This window comes from Oncorhynchus mykiss, chromosome 9, assembly GCF_057628025.1.
Source record: "Oncorhynchus mykiss isolate SJ-2025 chromosome 9, ASM5762802v1, whole genome shotgun sequence".
Classification (NCBI taxonomy): domain Eukaryota; kingdom Metazoa; phylum Chordata; class Actinopteri; order Salmoniformes; family Salmonidae; genus Oncorhynchus; species Oncorhynchus mykiss.
In genome coordinates this window covers 38,188,322-38,209,898 of record NC_143030.1, presented here as the reverse complement: position 1 = coordinate 38,209,898, position 21,577 = coordinate 38,188,322, and the positions used below count along the sequence as shown (strand labels likewise).

General features: G+C 42.5%; 1 protein-coding gene and 1 pseudogene across 20 annotated transcripts in view; both read right to left on the bottom strand.

The window, feature by feature from the left end:
• Positions 1-21,577, bottom strand: part of LOC110531157 (serine/threonine-protein kinase WNK2) — a 132,869-nt gene that overhangs the window by 105,541 nt on the left and 5,751 nt on the right. The gene's annotated exons all lie outside the window — the stretch shown is intronic.
• On the bottom strand, positions 17,453-18,402 carry LOC149980904 (E3 SUMO-protein ligase ZBED1-like; annotated as a pseudogene).

The window sequence follows — 21,577 nt, the reverse complement described above, 5'->3', positions numbered from 1 at the left end:
GTCTTTGCTAGGTAAAGCCCCATCTTATCTCAGCTCACTGGTCACCATAGCAACACCCACCCGTAGCACACGCTCCAGCAGGTATATTTCACCCAAAGCCAACACCGCGTTTGGCCGCCAATGACTGGAACGAACTGCAAAAATCACTGAAGCTGGAGACAAATCACTAACTTGAAGCATCAGCTGTCAGAGCAGCTTACCGATCACTGTACCTGTACACAGACAATCTGTAAATAGCCCACCTAACTACCTCATCCCCATACTGTTATTTATAATTTTTTTTGCACCCCAGTATCTCTACTTGTACATCATCATCTGCACATCTATCACTCCAGTGTTAATGCTAAATTGTAATTATTTCGCCACTAAGGCCTATTTATTGCCTTTACCTCCCTAATTGTACTACATTTGTACACACTTGACATTGATTTTTCTATTGTGTTATTGACTGTACGTTTGTTTATCCCATCTGTAACTCAGTGTTGTTTTTGTCGCACTGCTTTGCTCGATCTTGGCCAGGTCGCGGTTGTAAATGAGAACTTGTTCTCAACTGGCCTACCTGGTTAAATAAAAGGTGAAATAAAGAAAGAAATAAAAGAATTTCATGCAAAGATTCAACCACAAAGACCAGGGAAATTTTCCAATGGTTTGCAAAGAGCACATATTGGTAGATGGGTAAAAAAATATAATAAAGCAAACATTCAATAACCCTTTGAGTATGGAGCAGTTATTAATTACACTTTGGATGGCGTACCAATACACCTAGTCTCTACAAAGATACAGGCGCCATTCCTAACTCAGATGCCGGACAGGAAGGAAACTACTCATGGATTTTACCATGAGGCCAATGGTGAATTTAAAACAATTAAAGTTTAATGGCTGTAAGGATGGCTCAACAACATTGTAGTTACTCCACAATCCTAGCCTAATTGACAGAGTGAAAAGAAGGAGGGCTGTGCAGAATATAAATATTAAAGCATCCTGTTTGCAATAAGGCACTAAAGTAATACTGCAAAGAATGTGGCAAAGCAATTAACGTTTTGTCCTTAACACAAAGCGTTGTTCAGGGCAATGCCAACACACCACTTCATATTTTCAAGCATGGTGGTGGCTGCATTATGGTATGGGTATGCTAGTTAGTCATCGGTAAGGACTATTGAGTTATTTAGGACAGAAGAGCTAAGCACAGTTGGTTCAGTCTGCTTTCCAACAGACAGTGGGTAGATTACCAAGACAACATTGAATGTTCCTGCTTGGCCTAGTTACAGTTGACTTAAATCTGTTTGTAAATCTATGGCAAGACCTGAAGATGGCTGTCTAGCAATTACCAACTTGACAGTGCATGACGAATTTTAAAAATAATAAAAATGGGCACATATTGTACAATCCAGGTGTGCAAAGCACGTTGCCAAAGGTAATTAACATGTATTGACTCAAAGGGTTGAATACTTATCTAGTCAAGATATTAGAGTTTCATTTTCCATGAATGGTAAGAAGAAACGTTGAATTTCCTTCTATTGACCGAGTTTTCTATGTAGATCGTTTATTTAAAAAACAATTTTTTAAATTAAAGACAATGTGGAAAAAGTCAAGTGGTGTGAATATTTTCTGAAGGTACTGTACACAGCAGCGGCCTCCACATAATTCATTTCATAATAAATATAGAGTTATTTTACTGGGACACAATATAGCTTGGGCTCCCCCTTCATCAAATAATACATAAGAAAAACTGGACAGTTTAGACCAACATTAGAATACTCCAGTCCACTACTGGCTTCTCAGTGTTTACTAAAGATGAAAAACAGATACATGTTTTTCACCTTTTGCATCCTGTACAAGTAGGTCAGAATTGGCTGATCTTTTGTTGGCATTAGCACGGGTACTAAACCGGAACTGTGTTTTGACAAGCTAGACTGGCTTTAGTCTCATATTTCTGAGCTACATTGATCAGATGGCATTTCCACCACACATACCTTAGCCAGGGGAGGGAGAGGGAAGAAGACAGGCGCCCAGGTGCACCTGGTTCTCTGATATGCAAATATATCCCTTCTGTGAAAAAAAGCTATTGCAGGTTCGCTGTCAGAGAGTCACTCAGGGTAAACTTACCGCATTTACATCAGTTCTTTGATACGTTTAGCCCACATTACAAACCTCGGTCAATGACTAAGCCTACCATTTCTTTGCAACTGCTAAGCTACATCACAGTGTGAGATTCACCATCTCAAACCTGCAGGCCCATGACAAGTAATAACTCAATTTCATTGACTAGTCAAGATCTGGACTATAGTTAACACACTACATTTGTGCCTTGGACCCAGTTCCCACATCCTAGCTACTAGGGCTGGGAGTTGCCAGGGACCTTACAATATGATATCATCCTGATACTTAGGTGCCGATACGATATGTATTGCGATTCTATATGCACATTATCGAATGTCAATGATTTTATTGCAATTCCTTGTTCCAAATAGATTGCTCACAATGTCTGCTGCAGAAGGACATGAAAAAACAAGTTTTGATCAGTCATGGAAATAAAGTGCTGAAAACAAATTGGCTCCTTATTTAAAAAGAAGATGGAGAACAGGCTATGAAAGAAAAATATTGACGATTTGGTGCAGTTACAGCCAACTAGCACAAAAATAATATTGCGAGTCAAAACAATACAGTCAAAAAGAATATCTGATATGAAACTGTCGTTTCTGCTCCTTCCGCCCAGTATACAGAGCCTTCAGAAAGTATTGAGACCCCTTGACTTTTGAGGTCACGGGAATTGTCCGTAGAGCTTCGAAACAGGATTATGTCGAGGCACAGATCTGGGGACGGGTACCAGAAAATGTCTGCAGCATTCAAGAACACAGTGGCCTCAATCATTCTTAAATGGAATAAGTTTGGACCCCCAAAGACTCTTCCTAGACCTGGCCTCACAGCCAAACTGAGCAAATCGGGAGAGAAGGGCCTTCATCAGGGAGGTGATCAAGAACCCGATGGTCACTCTGACAGAGCTTCCTCTTCCTCACAGACTTCCTCTGTGGAGATGGGAAATCTTCCGGGAGAACCTTCCAGAAGGACAAGCATCTCTTCAGCACTCCACCAAATCAGGCCTTTCTGGTAGTGGCCACACAGAAGCCACTCCTCAGTAAAAGGCACATAACAGCCCACTTGGAGTTTGCCAAAAGGCACCTAAAGACACTCAGACCATGAGAAATAAGATTCTCTGGGTCTGGTGAAACCAAGATTGAACGCTTTGGCCTAAATGCCAAGCGTCATGTCTGGAGGAAACCTGGCACCATCCCTATGGTGAAGCATGGTAGTGGCAGAATCATGTTGTGGGGATGTTTTTTAGCGGCAGGGACTGGGAGACCAGTCTCCAAGGGAAAGATGGAAAGATGGGAAAGATGAATGGGGAGATCCTTAATGAAGTCCTGAGAGCTCTGGAGCAGGTTCTCAGACTGGGGCAAAAGTTCACCTTCAAACAGGACAACAACCCTAACCACACAGCCAAGACAAATAAGTGGCTTCGGGACAGGTCTCTGAATGTCTGAGTGGCCCAGCCAGAGCCAGGACTTAAACCTGATCAAAGATCTCTGGAGAGACCTGAAAATAGCTGTGCAGCAACCATTCTTCTACCGAGAAGAATGGGAGAAACTCCCCAAATACAGGTGTGCCAAGCTTGTAGCATCCTATCCAAGAAGACTTGAGGCTGTAATCGCTGCCAAAGGAGCTGCATCAAAAGTAATGAATAAAGGGTCTGAATAGTTATTTTAAATAAATTAGCAAAAAAAAATTCAAAACCTGTTTTTGCTTTGTCATTATGGGGTATTGTGTAGATTGATGAGAGAACCCCCCCCCCCAATTTAATAAATTTTAGAATAAGGCTATAACGTAAGGTCTGACTACTTTCCGAAGGCACTGTATGTGTGCTTTAGCCAAATAGAGGCTAGCTGTAACAGGCTTGGCCCACTTCACCGTGGCTCTGTTACACAGAGGACCTCTAACATGCTGGAGGACACTGATGAGGCCCTGTTAAGAGTTGATGTGTACCTCTCTCACTGCCCAATAGACTGTGACCAATGACCCACTTGGACATCACCAACTTAGGTGGAAATATAAAAACTCAGTGATCAAGAGGGGGCTAGAGTCTCTACTGTAGGTTGCTTTCATCACATCCAGTACGTGCGCACACAAAGTTAAACAAATATACATACAATTATTTGCATTTCCTTTAAACAATTTCCCCCAAACCAAATCAGGGAAGTACAAAGTAGAACTGGTTAGAGCGGTGTGCAGTTACTGTACATATATCTCAGCCCACGCTCAGAGAGTGATAGATAGAGGAATGAAGCGCTCTCTCTTCTACCATGGTGTCATCACATTCAGAAGCACAACAGCTGATTTTATCTGCAGAGCAGCGTGCACCCTGCCAAATACCAGCACACACACACACACTCCACTCTCTGTATGTATGCAAGACGTGATTATACACCATCTTAAAACAGAAAGGCGTGTGAGTCAGAACCAGAGAACTTTCAATAGTTCACTCACTTTCAACACTACAAGACCTACAGTAGACCTGGTTGATTCGTAGCTCAGTAGGATTGGGCGGTATCCAGATTTACATACCTTTATACCCTTCCTGAACCATTCCTGAGTATACGGTATTACCGACCGGGCGCCATTTCTTTCAACAACAAAAAATGTGTGCAAAGCTGTCATAAAGGCAAAGGCTGGCTACTTTGAAGAACCTCAAATTATATATAGCTCAAAAAAATAAAGGGAACACTAAAATAACACATCCTAGATCTGAATGAATGAAATATTCTTATTAAATACTTTTTTCTTTACATAGTTGAATGTGCTGACAACAAAATCACACAAAAATTATCAATGGAAATCAAATTTATCAACCCATGGAGGTCTGGATTTGGAGTCACACTCAAAATTAAAGTGGAAAACCACACTACAGGCTGATCCAACTTTGATGTAATGTCCTTAAAACAAGTCAAAATGAAGCTCAGTAGTGTGTGTGGCCACCACGTGCCTGTATGACCTGCCTGCAACGCCTGGGCATGCTCCTGATGAGGTGGCGGATTGTCTCCTGAGGGATCTCCTCCCAGACCTGGACTAAAGCATCCGCCAACTCCTGGACAGTCTGTGGTGCAACGTGGCGTTGGTGGATGGAGTGAGACATGATGTCCCAGATGTGCTCAATTGGATTCAGGTCTGGGGAACGGGCGGGCCAGTCCCTAGCATCAATGCCTTCCTCTTGCAGGAACTGCTGACACACTCCAGCCACATGAGGTCTAACAATGTCTTGCATTAGGAGGAACCCAGGGTCAACCGCACCAGCCTATGGTTTCACAAGGGGTCTGAGGATCTCATCTCGGTACCTAATGGCAGTCAGGCTACCTCTGGCAAGTACATGGAGGGCTGTGCGTCCCCCCCCCAAAGAAATGCCACCCCACACCATGACTGACCCACCGCCAAACCGATCATGCTGGAGGATGTTGCAGGCAGCAGAACGATCTCCACGGCGTCTCCAGACTGTCACGTCTGTCACATGTGCTCAGTATGAACCTGCTTTCATCTGTGAAGAGCACAGGGCGCCAGTGGTGAATTTGCAAATCTTGGTGTTCTTTGGCAAATGCCAAACGTCCTGCACGGTGTTGGGCTGTAAGCACAACCCCCACCTGTGGACGTCAGGCCCTCATACCTCCTTCATGGAGTCTGTTTCTGACCGTTTGAGCAGACACATGCACATTTGTGGCCTGCTGGAGGTCATTTTGCAGGGCTCTGGCAGTGCTCCACCTGCTCTTCCTTGCACAAAGGCGGAGGTAGCGGTCCTGCTGCTGGGTTGTTGCCCTCTTACGGCCTCCTCCACGTCTCCTGATGTACTGGCCTGTCTCCTGGTAGCGCCTCCATGCTCTGGACACTACGCTGACAGACACAGCAAACCTTCTTGCCACAGCTCGCATTGATGTCCCATCCTGGATGAGCTGCACTATCGGAGCCACTTGTGTGGGTTGTAGACTCCGTCTCATGCTACCACTAGAGTGAAAGCACCGACAGCATTCAAAAGTGACCAAAACATCAGCCAGGAAGCATAGGAACTGAGAAGTGGTCTGTGGTCCCCACCTGCAGAACCACTCCTTTATTGGGGGTGTCTTGCTAATTTCCTATAATTTCCACCTGATGTCTATTCCATTTGCATAACAGCATGTGAAATGTATTGTCAATCAGTGTTGCTTCCTAAGTGGACAGTTTGATTTCACAGAAGTGTGATTGACTTGGAGTTACATTGTGTTGTTTAAGTGTTCCCTTTATTTTGTTGAGCAGTGTATATTAGATATAGATATATAAACCCTGGAATGAGTAGGTGTCCCCAAACTTGACTTGCACGATAGTACATCTCTATCTATCTATCTCAAATCAAATTGTATTTGTCAAATGCGCCAAATACAACAGGTGTAGTAGACCTTACAGTGAAATGCTTACTTTACAAGCCCTTAACCAAAAATGCAGTTAAGAAAATACAAAAAAAGCAAGAGATAAGATTAACAAATAATTAATGAGCAGCAGCAAATAAAAGTAACTGGGCTATATACAGGGGGTACCGGTACAGAGTCAATGTGCGGGGGCACCGGTGTCAAGGTAACATGTAGGTAGAGTTATTCTTCAGGATCGGTGGGTCCCCTGCGGGACGTTGAGCTAACGTAGGCTAATGCAATTAGCCTGAGGTTGTAAGTAACAAGAACATTTCCCAGGACATAGACATATCTGATTTGGCAGAAATCTTATATTCTTGTTAATCTAACCACACTGGTCAATTTACAGTAGCTATTACAGTGAAATAATACCATGCTATTGTTTGAGGAGAGGGAACAGTTTTGAACATGAAATTGTGCCCAATTAGGCACATTTTGGCAGTCTTGATAAAAAAATAAAAAAAGAATTATAAACGCAATTGTTCATTGGGTCAGTCTAAAACTTTGCACATACACTGCTGCCATCTAGTGGACAAAATCTAAATTACAGCTGGGCTGGAATAATAAGATGGCATTTCTCTTGCATTTCAAAGATACAAAAATTATTATTTTTTTACCAGATCTATTATGTTACATTCTCCTGTATTCCTTTCACATTTCCACAAACTTAAGTGTTTCCTTTCAAATGGTACCAAGAACATGCATTCCCTTGCTTCAGGGCCCGAGTTACAGGCAGTTTGATTTGGGTATGTCATTTTAGGCGAAAATTGAAAAGAAGGGTCCGATCCTGAAGAGGTTTTAAAGTAACTATGCATAGATAAGAGAACAGCAGCAGCATAGAATGAGGGGGGGGGGGGGGGGGTGCTTGGACCATGTTAGTTTGATGGTGATTTGGAGACCAAGGAACTTAAGCTCTCAACTTACTCCACTACGGCCCCGTTGATGAGAATGGGGGTGTGCTCGGTCCTCCATTTCCTGTAGTCCGTCATCTCCTTTGTCTTGATCACGTTAAGTGAAAGGTTGTTGTCCTTGCACCACACGGTCTCTGACCTCCTCCCTATAGGCGGTCTCATCGTTGTCGTGATCAGGCCTACCACTGTGTCATCGGCAAACTTAATGATGATGTTGGAGTCGTGCCTGGCGGTCTGGTCATGAGTGAACAGGGAGTACAGGAGGGACTGAGCACGCACCCCTGAGGGGCCCCCATGTTGAGGATCAAAGTGGCAAATGTGTTGTTACCTACCCTTACCACCTGGGAGCAGCCAGTCCAGGACCCAGTTGCAGAGGGAGCTGTTTAGTCACAGGGTCCTTAGCTTAGTGATGAGCTTTGAGGGCACTATGGTGTTGAACGCTGAGCTGTCGTCAATGAATAGCGTCCTCACATAGGTGGTCCTTTTGTCCAGGTGTGAAAAGGCAGTGTGGAGTGCAATAGAGATCGCATCATCTGTGGATCTGTTGGTACGGTATGCAAATCGGAGTGGGTCTAGGGTTTCTGGGATAATGGTGTTGATATGAACCATGACCAGACTTTCAAAGCGTTTCATGACTACAGACGTGAATGCTACGGGTCTGTAGTCATTTAGGCAGGTTACCTTCGTGTTCTTGGGCACAGGGACTATGGTGGTCTGCTTGAAACATGTTGGTATTGCAGACTCAGACAGGGAGAGGATGAAAATGTCTGTGAAGACACTTGCCAGTTGGCCATGCTCGGAGTACACGTCCTGGTAATCTGCCCTGCCTTGTGAATAAGACCTTTTTAAACAGGTCAACAATCACATCGGTTGCTGAGAGCGTGATCACACATTAGTCCGGACCAGCTGATGCTCTCATGCATGTTTCAGTGTTACTTGCCTCGAAGCGAGCATGGAAGTTACTTGGACACGAGCCTACCAGACGAGCTCTCTGCAGCTCTCGGCTGTGCTTCCCTTTGTAGTCTGAAATACTTTGTAAGCCCTGCCACTTCCGACGAGCGTCGGAGCCGTTGTAGTACAATTCAATTCATATAAAATGAAATAATTATGCTAGTACTAGCGAATTCCCATAACAGACGCTAACAAAATGCTAAAAAGCGCAAGCTAACTGCAAGGACAGACAACCCAGTTATACAACTATCTCAAAAGGGCTACCCACACTTGATCCAGGAGTGGATTGATTGTCTCTGCTGTAGGCCACCAAGAAGATTGATCTTGCAAGCTAGAAAATGTATTTTGCACATGTTAGATAATTAGAAGTTAACTATAAGATATTTAGCTAGCAAACATTAGTAGTGAATTTCAAGTGTAACTTCCATTTGCTCTGTGTAAACAAACATACCATGTGACTAACAAAAAATATATATTAAAAAGTAAGTGGAAAAGGGACCATGGGCATCCCTCTCTCTGCACACAGATTAGCAACCCTTGTGCCATCTGTATGGTGCCAAGGCAGACATTGAGCAAGGGATGTAGAGAGAGAAAGAGGCTGTATACTGAACAAAAATATAAAACAATTACACTTCATAAAAGGAAATCAATCAATTTAAATAAATAAATAAATAAATAAGGCCCTGATCTACGGATTTTACATGACTGGAAATACAGATATGCGTCAGTTGGTCACAGATACCTTATCAAAAAATGTAATTAAAGTAGGGGCGTGGATCAGAAAAGTAGTACTGATGTGACCACCATTTGCCTCATGCAGCACAACACATATCCTTCGCATAGAATTGATAAGGCTGCTGATTGTGGCATGTGGAATGTTGTCCCACTCCTCAATGGTTGTGCGAAGTAGGTAGATATTTTGGTATTTTATTAGGAAAGTGGAAAACGCTGGGTCGCCCAAGTCAATCCAGAGTATCCCAAACATGCTCAATGGGTGACATGTCTGGTGAGTATGTGGGACATTTTCAGCTTCCAGGAACTGCGTACAGATCCTTGCAACATGGTGCCGTACATTATGCTGAAACAGGAGGTGATGGCGGCAGAAGAATGGTACGACAATGGGCTTCAGAATCTCATCACGGATTCTGTGCCTTAAAATTGCCTTTGATAAAATGCAATTGTGTTAGTTGTCCGTAGCTTATGCCTGCCCATACCATAACCCCACCTCCACCATGGGGCACTCTATTGACAACGTTGACATCAGCAAACCACAACGCCATGTACGCAGTCAGACCGGTACAGTTGAAACCGGGATTCATCTGTGAAGAGTACACTTCTCCAGCATGCCATTGGCCACTGAAGGTGAACATTTGCTCACTGAAGTCAGTTACGATGCCAAACTGCAGTCAGGTCAAAACCTTAGTGAGGACGACGAGCACGCAGAGGAGTTTCCCTATGACAGTTTGACAGTTTTGTCAGAAATTCTTCAGTTGTGCAAACCCAGTTTCATCAGCTGTCTGGGTGGCTGGTCTCAGATGATTCTGCAGGTGAAGAAGCCAGATGGAGGTCCTGGGTTGGTGTGGTTGCACGTGGTCTGCGGTTGTGAGACCAGTTGGATGTACTGTCAAATTCTCTTAAACAACATTGGAGGTGGCTTATGGTAGAGGAACATTCAATCATGGTAACAGCTCTGGTGGACATTCCTGCAGTCAGCATGCCAACTGCATGCTCCCTCAAAACTTGAGACATCTGTGGCATTGTGTTGTGTAACAAAACTGCGTATTTCAGAGTGGCCTTTTATTGCCCCCAGCACAAGGTACACCTATGTAGTGATCGTGCCGTTTAAATCAGCATCTTGATAATTAATCCATCTGACAGGTGTGGCATATCTTTGTCAAGGAGAAACGTTTCTAGGATATTTTATTTCAGTTCATGAAACATGGGACCTACACTTTACATGGTGCTTTTATATTTTTGTTCAATTTAGAAAGAAGGAAGCAGAGACTGAGTGCAAGCAAGAGAGATAAGCTTGAGAGTTAAGGGGAAAAAAACAAGGAGATCGTCTGGGAGACAGAGGCCACAGGACCAGATTAAACTTCCAGGCAGAAGGGCCACGTAACCAACAGAGGGAGGGAAACAGTGGAAAATCACAGACACATCCCCCCTCTGTCTTTCTCTGCTAAACAAGAAAAGCTCCAGCAACGTTTACATACCACCACAGTCCACTGAACACCACAGGGCTGGCACCACCTATATGTGTCTGACTGAAGGCAAAACGTGCACGCTCTGACTTTGGTTGGGTGTGAATGAGGCATCAGGGAAGTGGAGGGGCAGTCTGCAATTCCGTCAGAGGCTTGGATGGGACCTTCAGACAGTGAGCTGTAAATCACAGCCTTTATTAGGCCACCAGGGCATTTTTCATCCCTAGTACACAGCATTGCTACACAATGTACACACCCACTGTACATGCTGCTGAATCTCACATAGATGTACTGCAATACAGTCATTAGCCAAGTGGATCTATGTTCAAATCTCACATGTAATTGGTGATGGCACAGTTGCCAACAAATTGAGATCCAACATTCTTTTCTACTGACCCCTATTGTAAAAGAGGCAACTTCGTTGTCGATTTAAAATGATTATTTTTCACAGAAATAACAAAACATGCCAAAAAGCTGTGATGGTCAATGTACATGTAACCAGGTCAAAAAAACTGACCAATGGTTCACAATGCTCCAGCATAGGGAAATAGAGCCTGCGAGAAGATGTTGCTTCAGACTATTCAGCGTGGGAAATGTGGGGGCCCGGTGTCCAAGCTACATGTAGCTTTGTGTGTGGAAAATATTTAAAATCACAGGATAGACATTTAACTTGTATAGTACAGTCTAACGCCACTCACTACTTGTAGCTGTACAAGTCTGTTTTCATGGTTAGCTTAAATGTTCCAGGCGGTAGCTAGCTAGCACTCACTCAAATGGCTGCTAGCATCGTCATGAAAAAGGGGCATGTGGGAAGCCCTACAATATTACATTTTTCTAAGTACTGAGAACGTTAGGGAGCAGGCAATGTTGAAAAGTAATCTTCAGAGATGTTGTACTTCTTAAATATAGTTTTGTAATTGACTTAAACAAGCAGACAAGAAAAAAACGTTTTTACTGTGAGACAAATGTGGCAACCTAGGTCACCACAGGTTGTTTTCCCCACAAGTGGGCAGAGTTGCAACGTCCTATCGAATACCAACTGGGTCCATGGCTGCCTGGTATTGTGATGCAATGATTTCCATGGTGATGTAGAATGTTCATTCAAATGATATTAACTGATGTGGCTCAAGAAATGGAATGTATTTTTTGAAATGTCAGATGAATTGAATTAACAAATCACAGTACATATTGATGGGTATACTTCCTGTTTCGCGTCTTTGGTTAAAGCTTTGGGCCAGGAACTGAAAGGTTGCTGGATCGAATCCCCAGGCTGACAAGGTGAAAATCTGTCATTCTGCCCCTGAGCAAGACAGTTAACACACTGTTCCCCGGGGGTGCGAAGACGTGGATGTCGATTAAGGTAGCCCCCCGCACCACTGATTCAGAGAGGTTGGGATGAATACGGAAGACACATTTCAGTTGAATGCATTCAGTTGTACAATGCATTGTACCCCTTTCCCTTAGAACATCACTGACTTGAATGGGGACACCTGCTCTATTTATTCTATTTCTATGGCAGCACATGCAGTCAGGAGCCGAGGAGAGAAACACACGTGTCAAAAGTTTGGACACAGCTACTAATTCAAGGGTTTTTATTTTTACTATTTTCTAATATTCAAAATAAAGAAAAACCCTTGAATGAGAAGGTGCGTCTAAAACACACATGTTCAAAAGTTTGCGGTCACTTAGAAATGTCCTTGTTTTTTGAAAGAAACGCACATTGTGTCCATCAAAATAACATCATATTGATCAGAAATACAGTGTACACATTGTTAATGTAGTAAATGACTATTGTAGCTGGAAAATGGCAGATATTTAATGGAATATCTACACAGGCATACAGAGGCCCATTATCACTCCTGTGTTCCAATGGCACCTTGTGTTAGCTAATCTAAGTTTCATTTTAAAAGACTAATTGATCATTAGAAAACTATTTTGCAATTATGTTAGCACAGCTGAAAACTGTTGTCCTGATTAAAGAAGCAATAAAAACTGTCCTTTTTTAGACTAGTTGAGTATCTGGAGCAATAGCATGTGTGGGTTCGATTACAGGCTCAAAATGGCCAGAAATAATGACCTTTCTTCTGAAATTCGTCAGTTTATTCTTGTTCTGAGAAATGAAAAGAAATTGCCAAGAAACTGAAGATCTCGTACAATGCTGTGTACTACTCTTCAGAACAGCAAAAACAGGCTCTAACCAGAATAGAAAGAGTGGGAGTCCCCGGTGCACAACTGAGCAAGATGACAAGTACATGTTTTTTAAATTTAACTAGGCAAGTCCATTATAAAACAAATCATTTTTTTTACGATGACTGCCTAGGAACAGTGAGTGGGTTAACTGCCTTGTTCAAGGGAAGAACAATAGATTTTTACCTTGTCAGCTCAGGGATTTGATCTAGCAACCTTTCGGTTAAGTCCTCAACCGGCAGCTTCATTAAATAGTACCGCAAAACACCAGTCTCAACATCAACGGTGAAGAGGCGACTCCCGGATGCTGGCCTTCTAGGCAGAGATGCAAAGAAAAAGCAATACCTCAGACTGGCCAAAATAAAGAAAAGATTAAGATGGGCAAAAGAACAGACACTGGACAGAGGAAGGTTGGAAAAAAGTGTTATGGACAAACAAATCTAAGTTTGAGGTGTTCGGATCACAAAGAAGAACATTCGTGAGACGCAGAAAAAATGAAGATGCTGGAGGAGTGCTTGACGCCATCTGTTAAGCATGGTGGAGGCAATGTGATGGTCTGGGGGTGCTTTGGTGGTGGTAAAGTGGGAGATTTGCACAGGGTAAAGAAAGGCTATCCTTGAAGAAGGAAGGCTATCACTCCATTTTGCAACGCCATGCCATACCCTGTAGAAGGCGCATAATTGAAGCCAATTTCCTCCACCAATATAACAATGACCCAAAGCACAGCTCCAAACTATGCATGAACTATTTAGGGAAAAAGCAGTCAGCTGGTATTCTGTCGCTAATGGAGTGGCCAGCACAGTCACCGGATCTCAACCCTATTGAGTTGTGGGAGCAGCTTGACCGTAAGAAGTGCCCACCAAGCCAATCCAACTCGTGGGAGGTGTTTCAGGAAGCATGGGGTGAAATCTCTTCAGATTACCTCAACAAATTGACAACTAGAATGCCAAAGGTCTGTAACTGCTGCAAATGGAGGATTTTTTGACAAAAGAAAAGTTAAGGACAAATGTTTACATTTATTTTAATTTTATATTGAAACATTTATAACCTTGTAAACGTCTTGACTATATTTCCGATTCATTCTGCAACTCATTTCATCTATGTGCTCATGGAAAAAGTGACCCCATCAGAAGTTTACATACACCTCAGCCAAAAACATTTCAACTCAGTTTCACAATTCCTGACATTTAATACAAATAAAAAAATTCCCTGTTTAAGGTCAGTTAGGATCACCACCTTATTTTAAGAATGAAATGTCAGAATAATAGTGGAGAGAACAATTTATTTAAGCTTTTATTTCTTTCATCACATTCCCAGTGGGTCAGAAGTTTACATACACTCAATTAGTATTTGGTAGCATTACCTTTAAAAATTGTTCAACTTGGGTCAAACGTTTCAGGTAGCCTTCCACAAGCTTCCCACAAAAAGTTGGGTGAATTTTAACCCATTCCTCCTGACAGAGCTGGTGCAACTGAGTCAGGTTTGCAGGCATCCTTGCTCACACATGCTTCTATAGGATTGAGGTCAGGGCTTTGTGATGGCCACTCCAATACATTGACATTGTTGTCCTTAAGCCACTTTGCCACAACTTTGGAAGTATGCTTGGGGTCATTGTCCTTTTGGAAGGTCCATTTGCAACCAAGCTTTAACTTCCTGACTGAGGTCTTGAGATGTTGCTTCAATATATCCACATATTTGTCCAACCTCATAATGTCATCTATTTTGTGAAGTGGAACAGTCCCTCCTGCAGCAAAGCAAACCCACAACATGATGCTGCCAACCCCGTGCTTCACGGTTGGGATGGTGTTCTTTGGCTTGCAAGCCTCCCCCTTTTCCTCCAAACATAACGATGGTCATTATGGCCAAACAGTTCTATTTTTGTTTCATCAGACCAGAGGACATTTCTCCAAAAATAACCGTCTTTGTCCCCATGTGCAGTTGCAAACCCTAGTCTGGCTTTTTTAATGGAGGTTTTGGAGCAGTGGCTTCTTCCTTGCTGAGCGACCTTTCATGTTGTCGATATAAGAATAATTTTACTGTGGATATAGATACTTTTGTACTGGTTTCCTCCAGCATCTTCACAAGGTCCTTTGCTGTTATTTTAGGATTGATTTGCAACAATTTGCCAAAACAAAAGTGTTAACTTCTAGGTGACAGGGGGCAGTATTTTCACATCCGGATGAAATGCATGCCCAAATTCAACTGCCTGCTACTCATCCCCAGAAGATAAGATATGCATAATATTAGTAGATTTGGACAGAAAACACTGAAGTTTCTAAAACTGTCTGAGGTCACTCTTTTCAATGAGAATCCAGATTTTTAAGGGACCTTCTTGCAGTTCCTATCGCTTCCACTGGATGTCAGTCTTTAGAAATAGGTTGAGGTTTTCCCTTTGTGTAATGAAGTATGGCCATCTTGAACGAGGGTCACTTGAAGTGTACTGTTAGAGGCGTGTGACCAGAAAGCTAGCTACAGTTTGTTTTCTTCCTGTATTGAACACAGATCATCCCGTCTTCAATTTTATTGATTATTTACGTTTAAAAATAACTAAAGTTGTATTACAAAAGTAGTTTGAAATGTTTTGGCAAAGTTTACAGGTAACTTTTGAAATATTTTGTAGTCACATTGCGCAAGTTGGAAACTGTGTTTTTCTGGATCAAACGCGCCAAATAAATTGACATTTTGGGTATATATAGACGGAATTAAATCGAACAAAAGGACCATTTGTGATGTTTATGGGAAATATTGGAGTGCAAACAAAAGAAGCTCGTCAAAGGCATGAATTATATTTTTATTTCTGCGGTGTCACTCCTGCAGGGTTGAAATATGCTTCTCTTTGTTTACTATGGTATTATCCTCAGATAATAGCATTGTTTGTTTTCGCCGAAAAGACCTTTTGAAATCTGACATGTTGGCTGGATTCACAACAAGTGTAGCTTTAAATTTGCTATCTTGCATGTGTGATTTCATGAAAGTTTGATTTTTATAGTAATTTATTTGAATCTGGCACTCTGCATTTTCCCTGGCTTTTGGCCAGGTGGGAAGCTAGCTTCCCACATATCCCAGAGAGGTTAAGAAATTTGTCGAGTGGTTGAAAAACGAGTTGTAATGACTCCAACCTAAGTGTATGTAAAAAACTTCCGACTTCAACTGTATGCACACACACAAAAAGAAAACGTCCTCTCAGGGTCAACTGCGTTTATTTAACAAAATAACATGTTTGAATGAACACAACATTCAACAACAGACAAACTGAACAAGTTCCACAGACATGTGACTAACGGAATAATTTTGTCCCTGAAAAGGGGGAGGGGGGTGATATCAAAAGTCAGTATCTGGTGTGGCCAACAGCTGCATTAAGTACTGCATTGCATCTCCTCATGGACTGCACCAGATTTGCCAGTTCTTGCTGTGAGAGGTTACCCCACTCTTCCACCAAGGCACCTGCAAGTTCCTGGACATTTCTGGGGGGAGTAGACCTAGCCCTCACCCTCCGATCCAACAGGTCCCAGATGTGCAGGAAGGGTACCACATGAGGGAGGAGGATGTCTTCCCTGTAACGCACAGCGTTGCGATTGCCTGCAATGACAACAAGCTCAGTCCGATGATTGAGACACACCGCCCCAGACCATGACGGACACTCCACCTCCAAATCGATCCCGCTCCAGAATACAGGCCTTAGTGTAACGCTCATGCTTTCGGCGATAAACGCCAATCCGACCATAACCCCCGGTGAGACAAAACTGCGACTCGTCAGTGAAGAGTACTTTTTGCCAATCCTGTCTGGTAAAGCGACGGTGGGTTTGTGCCCATAGGCGACGGTGTTGCCGGTGATGTCTGGGAGGACCTGCCTGACAACAGGCCTACAAGCCCTCAGTCCAGCCTCTCGAGGACAGTCTGAGCACTGATGGAGGGATTGTGCGTTCCTGTTGTAACTCAGTTGTTGTTGCCATCCTGTATCTGTCCCGCAGGTGTGATGTTCGGATGTACTGATTCTGTGCAGGTGCTGTTACGTAGTCTGCTACTGCGAGGACGATCAACTGTCTGTCCTGTCTCCCTGTAGCGGTGTCTTAGGGGTCTCACAGTACGAACATTGCAATTTATTGCTGTGGCCACATCTGCAGTCCTCATGCCTCCTTGCAACATGCCTAAGGCACATTCACACAGATGAGCAGGGACCCTGGGCATCTTTCTTTTGGTGTTTTTAAGAGTTGGTAGAAAGGCCACTTTTGTGTCCTAAGTTTTCATAACTATCTTAATTTCCTATCGTCTGTAAGCTGTTAGTGTCTTAACGATGTTCCACAGGTGCATGTTCATTAAGTGTTTATGGTTCATTGAACAAGCATGGGAAACAGTGTTTAAACCCTTTACAATGAAGATCTGTGAAGTTATAATTTGTAAAAATCCAAATCTTTGAAAGACAAGGTCCTGAAAAAGCTACATTTATTTTTTTGCTGAGATAAAGATAATTATCATTATCAAAAAAAAAGTATCACAATATTAATCAAATTATGTTTAAAAGGTGCATCTCTGCTTCAGACTCAAGAATGCCTGAACAAACCAAAGGCTTTTATGTTTCCTATTGATTGTCAGAAGCTTAAGAACTCACAAGTCACATTAACTCTACTTTTTTAAAAAGCTATAAACCCTCAAGTTATGAACAAGAAATAAAAAAAAAAAATTAAAAAGTGCAAATCGATATGCATTATAACTGTTAGCCTAATGGCACATCAGTCGAAGTTGGGGTAGTCGTCATCTTACAAGTTAAAAGCAAGAAAGACAAGTCTGTCTACGGTCTCTGGCTTTAAAGCTGCCCTATGGCAGGTCACTTGCCACCTGTGCTAAAAACGCATTCTGATGGGGAGTAGGTCGCAGGAATGCACAGGTAGCACTTTGCCAGGTGGCTGACTTTGGGAAAGTTTTTTGAGTAGATCTTCCACCAGTCCAGTGGATTGGTTTTGCTGTCAGCATCAGGAGACTGAAGGTAGCAGCTGAGTTCCTTTTCTTCCAGCTCGATTTCAGTAAGACCTGTGGTGGTGGAGCATGGCTTTTCTTTTTTTTTTTACTGCCCAGTGACTCTCTTTTTGGCTGGCAGTTGTTGCTGCGGATTCACCACGTCTCCCTGTGCTGTGCTTGGGCTTTCATGTCCCTCATTGACCATCTCTGAGACAGCTCTTGCTTTTATGTGGCCCATATTCTCCTCTTTGATGTAATGTTTTAAACCGAGGGTCGATCAGCGAGGCTATGTCCAGGAGGCAATCTGTGGCTAGGTCATCATATTTCTCATTCAGATAGTCACTGACTATCATTTTGATGGTTTGGGTGAGCTCTGTTTCACCATCATTAGGTTTCATGACCTCTGTATTGAACAGGTGTAGTACTGGCTTCAAGTAAGACACACTGACATAAGACTCACCAGACAGAGCATCTGTGAATTCTAGGAGCGGGGTCACTGCCAGGTTGATGGACTCAAGAACATCTACAGTTGAAGTCGGAAGTTTACATACACTTAGGTTGGAGTCATTCAAACTGGTTTGTTTTTCAACCACTCCACACATTTCTTGTTAACGAACTATAGTTTTGGCAAGTCGGTCAGGACATCTACTTTGTGCATGACGCAAGTAATTTTTCCAACAATTGTTTACAGACAGATTATTTCACTGTATCACAATTCCAGTGGGTCAGAAGTTTACATACACTAAGTTGACTGTGCCTTTAAACCGCTTGAAAAATTATGTCATGGCTTTAGAAGCTTCTGATAGGCTAATTGACATCATTTGAGTCAATTGGAGTAGTATCTGAGGATGTATTTCAAGGCCTACCTTCAAACTCAGTGCTTCTTTGTTTGACTTCATGGGAAAATGAAAAGAAATCAGCCAAGACCTCAGAAAAAAAAACATTGTAGACCTCCACACGTCTGGTGTGGGAACAATTTCCAAACGCCTGATGGTACCACGTTTATCTGTACAAACAATAGTACACAAGTATAAACACCATGGGACCACGCAGCTGTCATACCGCTCAGGAAGGAGACACATTCTTTTCCTTTTGAAAAGTGCAATCCCAGAACCAAAGCAAAAAGGACCCTGTGAAGATGCTGGAGGAAACCAGTACAAAAGTATCTATATCCACAGTAAAACGAGTCCTATATCGACATAACCTGAAAGGCCGCTCAGCAAGGAAGAAGCCACTGCTCCAAAACCGCCATAAAAAGCCAGACTACGGTTTGCAACTGCACATGGGAACAAAGATCATACTTTTTTGAGAAATGTCCTCTGGTCTGATGACACAAAAATAGAACTGTGGAAGGCTACCCGAAACGTTTGACCCAAGTTGAACAATTTAAAGGCAATGCTACCAAATACTAATTGAGTGTATGGAAACTTCTGACCCATTGGGAATGTGATGAAAGAAAAGCTGAAATAAATCACTACTATTATTCTGACATTTCACATTCTTAAAATAAAGTTGTGATCCTAACTGGGAATTTTTACTAAGATTAAATGTCAGGAATTGTGAAAAACTGAGTTTAAATGTATTTGGCTAAGGTGCATGTAAATTTCAGACTTCAACTGTATATCTGTATGGGTGGGAGCGAAGGGCCGGGTCTTCTTGTCACTGGACAAGACCCGTGAAATGGCTTTCTCCTGCTCCATTACTCTTTGCACTATCTTTTGACGTGATCCCCCACCTGGTAGGCAACTCTGTCACCAACTTGTGCTGGGGTAGGTTGTGTTCTTTTTGAGCAACTGCCAGGTCTCTTATTTTTCCAACAATAGGAAAAGGCACCAACCACTTTCTTACACACTCCAATTGCTTGATCCACCCGTTTGTCTCTACCCACTAAGAGAAATAGAAATTTTAATACAAAATGTTAAAATCACAATAATCCCTTTAGTTATGTACAAATGTAATATTTAACTTAATCAGTTAACAAAAAAAAAAGCAAATTTAGTTTCATCTAACCAATCACTTCAATATACACAATTGACAAGGTAACTTACCAATGGCCAAGTGCAGACAATGTCCAAAACATTGCAGTCAGGTCCATTTGTTGATTTGAGCAGCCTTCACCACGTTCGCACCACTATCCGTTGTAATGCAGACCCGTCTGTCTTGACTGAGTCCCCAGGAGGCGAGAGCGTCAATGAGCCCCTCTGCTATACTGTAGCGTCATCCGTGTGGTCGTCAAGAAAGTATGATGTTTGAAGGCATTTATTTTGAAGATTCCACTCTGTCAATATAGTGGACAGTGAGGCTAATGTAAGGCTCTGATGTGCGACTAGACCACAGATCGGTAGTGGTAGCAAAATCCGTCAAATATGTCTTGAGCCGGTCCTCAACTTTTTCCCCTACACTCGGAATAGAGTTTAGGCACTGCGGTGTGAAAAATGTTTGCGGCCAGGGACAACATACCTGGGGTCAATTAAATTGGTAAGCCTCTTGAAACCTTCCTTTTCGACTGTGCTAATTGGTAGCATGTCCTTAAAAATGCAATGCATAATAGGATTTGTAATTTGTCTTTTTGATGTTTGGTCGTAGGGCATAAATGCAGTCAGTATTGACTGCTTCCGGCGAACATCCCTAGATTGGCTGGTGCTTGAGGTGTGTTAATCAATACCGTGGCGCAAACTCAAACTTCCTGCATGTTCCAAAGAGTGATTTTGCAACAGATGGTGAAAAGGGTTTGTTGTATTACCAGACTTGGTAGCCACCGGTCTACGGCACAATTTGCACTGAACATTGCTCTGCTCTTTGTTGGACTTCAAAAAGCCAAACCACTTCCAAATTACTGAAACAGTTGAACCCTTTTTAATCAATAATTTAGTCGTTGGAAGCTGCTCCTTCTCCATGGCTATCACTGCCACTCTTTTCGCCTACATTACAAATTGTGGTCAATAGTGGTTACTCCATCACTAGGTGCTACGTGGTTTTTAGTGGGCCTCTCCAGGTGCACATTGACGCAGCAAGAACGTGCGGAGAAGTGACAGAGGTGAAATGGACTGCTGTACCTAATTATTCTACATCGACATTATAGAACATTTATCTAAATGTTTTTATATCGTTATTGAGGGAAGTAATTACCTCGATAATTATTGATATGTCACCCAGCCCTAATATAAAACGGAGACAGTGGTCATTTGACTGGCCAATTACCGTCATCCAAAATTCCATGACCGTCACAGCTCTAGATGTAATTAAGTTACACACCCCCAAATGAAGTCCTATTCATGGGTTGCACGTTTCGTCACAACAATGTCCGACTGAGCATTCTACTCAATGCATCGTCAATGAGCGCTGATGATCGCATCAAAAGTGATTTACAGTTTCTTGGAAATAATATGACATTCAAAAGGAAGCAAATAATTAGTAGGAAAACCTTGTCATAATTTTGATGTTGCCAGATTGACTTTAGATGCAGTATAGCGTTAGCTAGCTAAGATTGAGGGGAGGCCACTGGATTTTAACTAGCTAACGTTAGCATTGCTAGCTATTTTTGACAAACTTTGCTAGCTAATGACAACATTGCCATCTGTCTAAAGTAAATTTGACCACATGATAATGCTGGCAGTGGTTTCCTACTAATTATTTTACTACTTTAGCAATGTATTAGTCATCGTATTTCCAGGCACTATGGTGTAATTTAGACTAAATACTAGTTAGACTAGTTATGAATTCCAGAAATGTCCATGATGGCAGAATCATAATAAACGATGCACAAAGCCAGTGGAACAACAACGTTCAAAGTACGGTGACGGAAGCACGAACAGACAGGCTGCTATTTTGTCAAATTCACAGTTGAATATAAGGAGCCAGTCCACTCTACCTGAACAGTTACCAAACC